General features: G+C 45.4%; 1 long non-coding RNA gene across 1 annotated transcript; it reads left to right on the top strand.

The window, feature by feature from the left end:
• Positions 1–6045: 6045 nt before the first annotated feature.
• On the top strand, positions 6046–9199 carry LOC123086082 (uncharacterized). Its single transcript, XR_006440385.1, has 3 exons — positions 6046–6582; positions 7266–7389; positions 8700–9199. It is a non-coding gene; the product is annotated as an uncharacterized lncRNA (long non-coding RNA).
• The last annotated feature ends 768 nt before the right edge of the window (positions 9200–9967 follow it).

Here is a 9967-nt window from a genome sequence, read left to right on the forward strand (position 1 = left end):
TAGGTCAAGCTACGAGTAAAACCAAACCTCAAGTTTCCCCGAGGTGGCCCCGCAGGCTGCCTGGTTCGGACCAACACTCAGAGGAGCACTGGCCCGGGGGGGTTAAAATAAGATGACCCTCGGGCTCCGGAAACCCAAGGGAAAAAGAGGCTAGGTGACAAATGGTAAAACCAATGTTGGGCATTGCTGGAAAAGCTTTAATCAAGACGAACTATCAAGGGGTTCCCATTATAGCCCAACCGTGTAAGGGACGCAACAATCCGGGAACATAACACCGATATGACGGAAACTAGGGCGGCAAGAGTGGAACAAAACACTAGGCGAGAGGCCGAGCCTTCCACCCTTTACCAAGTATATAGATGCGTTAAGATAACATAGCAATATAATGATATCCCAACAAGCAATATAAATGTTCCAACAAGGAACGGCTCCAATCTTCACCTGCAACTAACAACGCTATAAGAAGGGCTGAGCAAGCGGTAACATAGCCAATCAACGGTTTGCTAGGACAAAGGTGGGTTAGAGGTTCAACATGGCAATTGGGAGGCTGACAAGCAAAAGGTAGGCATCGAAGCAGTGGCAAGCAAAAGAGCGAGCAAACTAGCATAGCAAAGATAGTAGTGATTTCGAGGGTATGATCATCTTGCCTGCACAGTTGTCAGAGTTGACTGGATCCTCACAAGCAAACTCAACGGGCTCCTCGGTAGCAAACTCGTCTCCCGGCTCTACCCAACAAGACAAACAAGCAACAAGGATACAATCAACCACGGGCAAGACCAAGCAATATGATGAAATGACGATATGCTATGCGGGATGCGATGCGGGATGCAAAATGCAAGATATGACAGGAAATGCATGAACCTGGCATCAACTTGGAAAACCAAGTGTGCCACTGGATAGAGGGGATGAAATCGCTTGAAAACGATATAAAGATCATAGGAATCGGAGCTACGGTTTGGAAATGGCAAGCGTTTTAAGATATGACACCGGTCTGCGATTTACAGCAAGTAGGCATCTAAATGCAACGAAATGAACATGCTACAGCCACCAAACATGAAAACAAAATACATGGCAGTGATGTACACAAGATGGTTGACAAAACACTAGCACTGAGCCATAGGCAAATTCATCCATTAAGAGGTTCAAACAAGCATGGCTAAAACGCAAATGCAAAACAGATTTCAGACTTAGTGAAATTAACACTAGTCTGAAATTTCAGATCACGAAGCCCTCTTCGGAGCAGCAAAACAACATGATAGAAAACCTGAACATGACAAGTAAGAACATGGCATGGAGCTACTCAACAAGCTTAACAAAACACCCAAAGTGACCTGGGGCCAAAAGGGTTCGCAAAATACTCTACCGAGCTCACGAACATCGCTCGAACACAATCAGTTTTCAGACTTAGTGAAAACTGAGACATGCTGAAATTTAACTCACGAAGGCATGTAAACGAGCTCGATGCACTCACTACGGTGCAAGTCATGGCAAGGAAAGCATATAACCAGCAAGAAGGCACAAAGTGCTAGCTACACATGGCAAGAACGAAGGCATAGCATGCATGGAACACTAACGGTAGCATCGGCGAAATCGCAAACAAGTTGACGATCTGCCCAGATTAACAACGAAGCAAAAGTTGAGCTCGATTGAGTCAACCTAGAGCAATCCACAAATGCCAACAAAGACATGGATGGATAGAGCATGACATAAATATCAAAACTCCCTTACTGATCATCCTCAAAAGAGGCACGGATCACTAGGAAACAAGCTGGACATATAGCATCATGAACTAAAATATCCCAGACTTAGTGAAAATCACTAAGTCCCTGAAATCTGCATTCTCAGGTACCCTACTTCGCAAGCTTGCACAAGACAACACACACATCCTAAAAATGCATGGGTGGCACCTCTGGAAAGAAGACAAAATGCTTCACAATACATCCCAAAGGGGCACAGGCATATCATGCACGAATTAAATATAGCAAAAATGACAAAAGTGCATGATGAACTAACGGATCTGCAATTTAACTCACGAAGCCTCCTTCTAACAGCATTTTGGGTATCAAGATGACCTCAAATGCAAATGATGCAATGGAATGAAATTATGTACATGTCGAGACAAAGATTTTGATATATCATACGCCCAAAACGGAGCTACGGTTGTGGAGATACAAGCAGTCAAAGATAGCACGAAAATTAGGGTTTCGGGGGAGAGAGGTCAACCGAAATATCCCAGATCCAGATCTGGATCGGGCACGGACTCCGAGGCGGCGGCGGGGAACACTGTAGCTGGCCGGACTTGGCCGCCGGAGTCGCGGGAGGAGGCGGCCGGGGCGGATCCGGTGGTCGCCGGGGCGACGAGGGGCGGCGAGGTGGCCGGCGGGGCCGGCCGCGGGCGAGGGCGCGGCCACGGAGGCGCGGGCGCGCGGCGCGGCGGCGGCCGGTGCGGCGGCGGCGACGGCGCCGGTCGCCGGAGGTCGGGGAGGCGGCGGATCCCGGCGGGAGGCGAGTCCCGGGCGGCGGCGGAGCTCACCGGGCCGCGGGGGCCGGATGCGGGCTCCCGGGCCGCGGTGGGAGGCGGCGGCGGCGGGGGTGACGTGGCGGCCCCCGAGTGGGCGGGCTGCAGCGGCGGACGCTGTCCGGCCGGGGGCGGACACGTCCGTCGGCGCGGATCTGGCGGGGATCTGTTTTTTTTTAGGGTTTCGGGGAGAGGGAGAGATCCGAAAACGGAGGGGTGTATATATAGGCATAGAGGGAGCTAGGAGAGTCCAAATGAGGTGCGGTTTTCGCCCACACGATCGTGATCGAACGCTCTAGGACATGGAGCAGAGTTTGGTGGGTTTGGGCCAAATTTGGGGGGTGTTGGGCTGCAACACACACGAGGCCTTTTCGGTCCCTCGGTTAACCGTTGGAGTATCAAACGAAGTCCAAATGACCCGAAACTTGACAGGCGGTCTACCGGTAGTAAACCAAGGCCGCTTGGAAAGTCTCGGTCCAATTCGGAAATGTTTAATCCCCACACAAGAAAGAAAGCTAGAAATGACCACCGGAGGAGAACGAAACGCCGGAATGCAAAACGGACAACGGGGAAAATGCTCGAATGCATGAGATGAACATGTATGCAAATGCAATGCACGTGATGACATGATATGAGATGCATGAAAACGAAAACAACACACACGAAGACAAAGACCCAACCCGAGAAATAAATATAACTTAGCGCCGGAGACGGCAAGAGTTGGATACAAATATGGAAAGTTACATCTGGGGCGTTACAACTGGGCCATGTCTGCCCGCGCCTCTTCTACTTGGAGACGGCCGACTATGTCGAGGAGGACTCCCTGGCCGACGAGCTCGGCGAGCTGCCGCTCCCAGCGGCTGCCGAGACCTCCCCGGTGACGTCACTCGTGGTCTCGCTCCATGCGCTTGTCGACATCCGCGATGAGCGGACCATGATCTTGCCGGTGATGATACACGGCGAGCGCCTGGTGGCCCTCTTGGATACGGGCTCCACACATAACTTCTTAACCGAGGCTACCATGCGCCGCTTAGCGCTTTAGCCGATGGGCGGGGAGCAACTTCGGGTCATGGTGGCCAACGGCGACCGTCTCCGATGTGATGGGCTCACGCGGAATGTGCCCATCACCATCGGTGACGAGCACTTCTCCATCACGTGCGCGGGCATCGACTTGGGCTGCTTTGACTTCATCTTCGGCGTCGACTTCTTGTGGACCCTCGGTCCCATCCTCTGGGACTTCGACGCCCTGAAGTTGACCTTCTAGAGTCTCGGCCGCCGTGTCCAGTGGGAGGGAGTTGGGGGCGCCTCACCGGTGACGCCGCAGCTCCAGTTGGCAGCGACCACCACCGAGGCTGAGCACCCACTTTTGGATCACCTCCTGCAGAAGCACGGTGACCTCTTCGACGAGCCACGGGGCCTCCCGCCAGCCCGGGTGTATGATCACCACATTCATCTCTTACCGGGCTCGGCGCTGGTGGCAATGCACGCTGATGCTCGCCGCGGGCATCATCCGGATCTCCACATCACCGTTCTCCGCACCAGTTCTCCTCGTCTGCAAGTCGGACGACACGTGGCGCTTCTGCATTGACTACCGCGCCCTTAATGCCTTGACGTTTAAGGACAAGTTTCCTATCCCGGTGGTCGATGAGCTCCTGGACGAGCTACATGGGGCACACTTCTTCACCAAGCTCGATTCTCCGGTCGGGTTACCACCAGGTGCACATGCACCCGGATGACATCGCCAAGATGGCGTTTCGGACTCATCACGGCCACTTCGAGTTCTTGGTCATGCCATTTGGTCTCTCCAATGCACCGGCGACTTTTCAGTCTCTGATGAACAACGTCCTCCGCCCCTACTTGTGCTGGTTTGTGCTTGTTTTCTTTGATGATATTCTTATCTACAACGCCTCGTGGCGGAGCACCTTCAGCACGTCGCCATCGTCTTTAACGAGTTTCGAGCGCATCATCTTCATCTTAAGCACTCGAAGTGCTCGTTTGGGACGCGTTCAGTCGCCTACCTTGGACACGTCATCTCGGCCGAGGGGGTGGCCATGGAGATTCTAAATTGCAATATGCATACTTCTTCAGGCTAGATTTAGGTTCCATAAGTAAACAAGATTTGATTAATTTTGTATGTACGAGTACATCTAACATGCATCCCCATGTTAGCTGTAATCTTAATGTACTTTCATTTTCAATGTTCTATAGTTCCAATTAAGATGAGCCATATTCATATAGCATATTTTCATGTTTCCTGTGTGCTTCCAAATCATAGTTCAAGTGCTTCTTTCGTTTATGCAGATTTCTTCCATACTTCCTGCAACTTATTATATAAATTTTGGTCTTCTCCTCATTATCGCATATTTGTCTTCATTCTAGGTAGTTTACTTCCATAGTTCTCGCTTAATTTTTTTTAATTGTTCACATTTGACCGCACCCTTGGTATGTAAACATTGCCCTCGTGCTACATGCATGCTTCGACTGTCTATCATGAATGTTTTCATAGATCAAATTTATTGCTTCATGTAAGACATGCTTCCTACCTTTTTGTTTTTTCATCCGAATTATCTATATTTCCACTGTTTCGACATTTCAAATTGTTGGTTCTCGTACGCCATGCTTCCTACTTTTATGTTTTTTCAGTAGTGACTTTTTCACTTGTCTACAACTCCATTGCATATCATGTATGTTGTGATAGATAAAATAATCTTATTTTCTCATATGTATTTCTGTTGGACAAATGTTTTGCGCCACACGATGCCAACCATGCATCATTGTTTTCCCAATTACCTCGCACTGCCCTTTCCCCATGATGTCGACAGTATTGATCAACGGAGATGGTGGAGACATGTGAGAGACAACAACCAAGATCATGTTCACTATTGCGAATTTGCGATGCCTAGCTGAAGACAATACCCTCGCTTCCCAGCTATCTTAAGTGGCAATTTTGTATTAGATTTTGCTATAATATAATTGATACATATTGTCATAGTATTAGTCTTTTGTTTCACGGAAGCAGATTACTTTTCCTTTGGAAACAAATTTCCGTCTCTTGTGAAAACAATGTATCTAAAATGGGATCCATTTTATATTTTGGAAGCAGATATTTTTTGGGGGGTAAGAGAAAATTCAAGTTGCAGTGGAAACAGATTGTGAGCCAATGAAATAAATTCTTGCTTCAGTGAAAACAAAGAAAATATTTATAATCACAGATTTTCCTTAGATTAAAACAAATTTGATTGACCCTAAAAATACAAATTTGATTGTACGCAATTGAAGCAGATTATTGAATCGATGGAAGAAAATATGTGTTGCGCTCCAAAAATAATAACTTACAAGGAGAAATAAATTGAATGGAGAAAATCATTGCATAAATCTTGGAAGCACGTTTTTAGGGAATCTTGGAAGCAAACCTAATTGTCCGCATTTGTTTGGAAGCAGAAATACAACTAAGGTAAACACTTCTGATCTATAGTCTGAAGCGACGCCAGCGCCAGACCAATCCACGTCCGTCGATTCGTTGTGAAGGAGATGCTCCAGATTTCGTCGCGTTAAAAAAAGAAATAAGGAAAGCCCCGATCTGTGCATACCCCCGCTCGCAATCATCTCCCCAAATCTCTCGATATAGCATTATAATCGCCGGCCATGCCAGAGCTCTGCTTCCCACCTGAGTCGCCTCGCCGCCAGCTCGCTCACCAGATCCCCTGCTCCGCCGCCGTCTCACCGCGACACCTCTCCGCTCCGCGACCACCCCGGCCACCGCCGCGACCTCGCAGCTCCACCTCACCAGCCCGCTCCATCCGCCTCACATCGGTGGACCGCAGCACCCAGCCTCCTGCCCCATTGTTCCCCACTCGAGCCTCCCCGCCGATCAGCATGGCTACCACACAGTCCACTCCACCGACACTACCCTGTCAGATTCTGCGGAGTTTTCTCAGTCGCTAGGCTATCCCATCTACTGAATCGGCTGCATCCCCATCGATTTGGATCGGCCGGCCGGAGTATTGGCCATTGGATTTCTAAATTGCGGCCCTATTTTGAAGCTCCCCACCCCTGAATCAAAGGTATGTGCACTTCATGGAGTGCCCCACATTTTGGGGATTTTGTAATTTTTGCAACAGATTTTGATGTGTAATGCATCCTTCAGATGGATGAAAATTGTTATTTTTGTTCATTGCCGGCCTAGTATTGTTTCGATTATTAAGTTGTTTCAATTCTTGTCGATGCTTCAAATCTATTTTAGAATTGCTGCGACACTTCCTTTTCAATGCATCCTACAATGCTTCCTGTAAACACAGCATCCAAGTAAACGTGCCCCCCATATTGGCGCTAAATTTGTTAGGTTTACCCCGTTTGAATTTCCATGCTTCCATCAAAGAATAAAAATGCACCCTAAATTGCACGAAATGCACCCTAAATTCCATGATTCCATCACACAAAATTCCTTCGTAATTGTCCCCTTTTGGATACTGTTTTCCCAGAAAAATGCTTACATGCCAAAAATACTAACAGATGCATCCCCATCCTGGGACCAAGCTTATTAAAATACCATGCACCGTATTTGTAGTGTCCATATTTTCGTGCTTCTGTCATCCTTTGTGTCATCAGTCAACATATATATACTGTTATTTTCTAGTGTATTGCTTCCATACAACTAATTCCACAACAGAGCAAATCTATCACTTCATTCCTTACGAAACAATTTTTTAATGGAAATGCTAACAATCCGTATTCCATGTGTTCTCAGCTGACATCAACAATGACTAAAAAGGAGTCGATCATGCTACAGAGTCGATATTCAGCTGGTCGGTTACATGATATTGTCAAGGGTCTCCCACCGAGAAGGAAATACCTCATTTGCAAAAAATGGGGTAATCTTCTTAATATTAGCAAATTCTTAGCTCCAGGGGGTCTCATAGAATGGATCGTTGACTGAATTGACCATATTTCTTCTGTCTAATTGATTTGCTTCCATAGATATGTTGACATAGCACTATTTTCATGCTTCCAAATTAGACTACATATACCTCTTCTGTCTAATTGATTAGCTTCCATAGTTCAACCAAATTTTGTGAATTTAGAATGTAGGTGACAGAAACATTCATCCCCAAGATGGTGCAAATCTTAGTTGTTTTTTATTTTCAATATTTTATACTTCCAATTTAGATGATCCATATTGAGATATCACTTTTTTTTCATGCTCCCTACCTACTACACTTCTAAATTGTACTTCATGTGCTTACCCAGTTTCAGATATATTGTTTCCATTCTACCTGCTTCATTTAAATTTTTTTATCTTGCCATTATTTTCATCATTGCAATATGTCATGCTCCCATATGTTTCTTTGGTCGATATAGTTTGTTATATTTCTACTGTTCCCATCAGTCAACACCATTGTAATTAACCTAAACATTGGCATTGTGCTTCATGGTTGGTAGCACTAAGTTGCATAAGTACAACCGTGTGACTACCTTTGTGCCCTTGTTGTTCTATATTTCCAAGGTATTCTAGTTTGAACAGTGCTCCCATTCTTCCTAGTTTCATCACATATATGTTGCGCAGGCTTCACTTAATTCTTTGCCTGCTTCGTACTGATGGGGCTTCCAAATTATACTTCTGATGCTGCTTTTGTTTTGTTAGAATGCTTCCATACTTCCTGCTTATTTTCTTATTGTTATCACTATTGTAATATGCCATGCACCATATTATATTTTGTATGTTTCTTTGGTGTAGGTAGTTTGCTTCCATAGTCCGTGTTTTTTGTGTGTTTCTATTGTTCTTTTTGGTTTCAGCACCATTTTGATCAAAACACAACAAAGTGTATGCTGTGACAGACCAACTCGTTCCTTCCTGTAAAGTCATAGTTCCTACTTTTGTGTCGCATATGTTTCCTACAGTATTAAGTTCTCTCTTCATCTCAATTTTATATGCCTCCATTGCTTATTATGTATGTTTGGATCAATCAAATCGCTGCTCCGTGTAAGCTATGGTTTCCACTTTTACGTATCACATATGTTTCTATAGAAATGCTTTATTTCTTCTCAATTTTCCATGCTTCCACTACCTATCATGTATGTTCTGATAGACCAAATTGTTGCTTCGTGTAAGCCATGCTTATTTCATTATTTCGTGCTTCCACTGCCATGTTTTGATAATTCAAACATTCTCTGGTATTCTCAGAGAAGCTTCAGCTGCATGTTTTGTGCCACATGATGTCAACCATGCACCATTGGTTTCTCAAAAGCCTTGCACGGACCTCCCCATAGAATGGCGGCGGAGGACGTGGTGGAGACTTTGGCGGATAACGACCGAAGCCCTCCCTAAGGATGCGCTTGCTGACGTAGTGCGTGAGTTCGAGCTTCTGCAACCTACCACTACCAGGATACTGCCATGTTGCGCTATTAGATGGCTACAATGTCCCTTGCTTCCGTCATAGTGGCAACAATATTTATTCGGCAACATTTCGTGTTTGCGTTCCCAATTGCGCTGCTGAACTCATACCCTTGCTTTCCAGGCATCTTATGCATGGGCCTTGTAACAGTTTTTTGTATGTAATTTTTTCATTTGAAAATATACCCTTGCTTCCCAGCCATCTTATGGGTGGATCTTGTAACAATTTTTCTTATGTAATTTTTTTGTATTTGTATTAAGCTTTTGTTGCATGGAAGCAAATTCCTTTCTCTCTGGTAGCAAACTTTTGTTTGTTAAAAACGTACAATTTATGTCTTAGCAAAAATAAATGTAACTGTCACCAAGAGAAGCAAAATTAACTTGCAATGGAAGCGATTTTTTTAGTCGACAGAAACAAACTCTGTTTAGTAGGAAATAAATATCCATCATAATCGGCACAAATTTCTGTTAGCTCAAACACAATTTCTACTATTAGATTGAATAAATTTGGTTGTAATCGAAGCATATTGTTGAGACGCTGGAAGCAATTATGCGATGCAATAGTTGAAAACAAACTTAATTCTAGCGGTGCATGTGCATGCTGTATATTCGGAGTTACCATAATAGAGAGATTAGCGAGGATTGAAGGAGCAGTTATGAAGGAAGCAATCAATTAACAAATAAGTCAACAAATCTTGCGTGGCCCTGATTAGGATCGGACGGCCTTCCACTAGTCTGACAGATGCAGATTGTCTATAGTCTGATGCCTAGTGGTGTCCACTAAGTATCAAATCTCGCGTGGGTTTTAACAGCAAATCAGATGATGGATGTGATTCTAATCGAATGGCCTACAACTAGTATGATGGGAGCAAAAAATCAGAAGTCTGATGCCTAGTGGTTTCCTTTAAGAAAGCATACAACTAATTCTGGAAAGAAGGCAGAGTAGTTCAAGAAATTCTTGCATGTGGCGAAAAAACAACATAATTGCAAAGGTTAAACTTGTATAGTCATCCAAGCTGTGAAAAACGAAACATGAGGCTCAAGGACTAAAAAAGATG

Source organism: Triticum aestivum, chromosome 4A, assembly GCF_018294505.1.
Source record: "Triticum aestivum cultivar Chinese Spring chromosome 4A, IWGSC CS RefSeq v2.1, whole genome shotgun sequence".
In the NCBI taxonomy this organism is placed as follows: Eukaryota; Viridiplantae; Streptophyta; class Magnoliopsida; order Poales; family Poaceae; genus Triticum; species Triticum aestivum.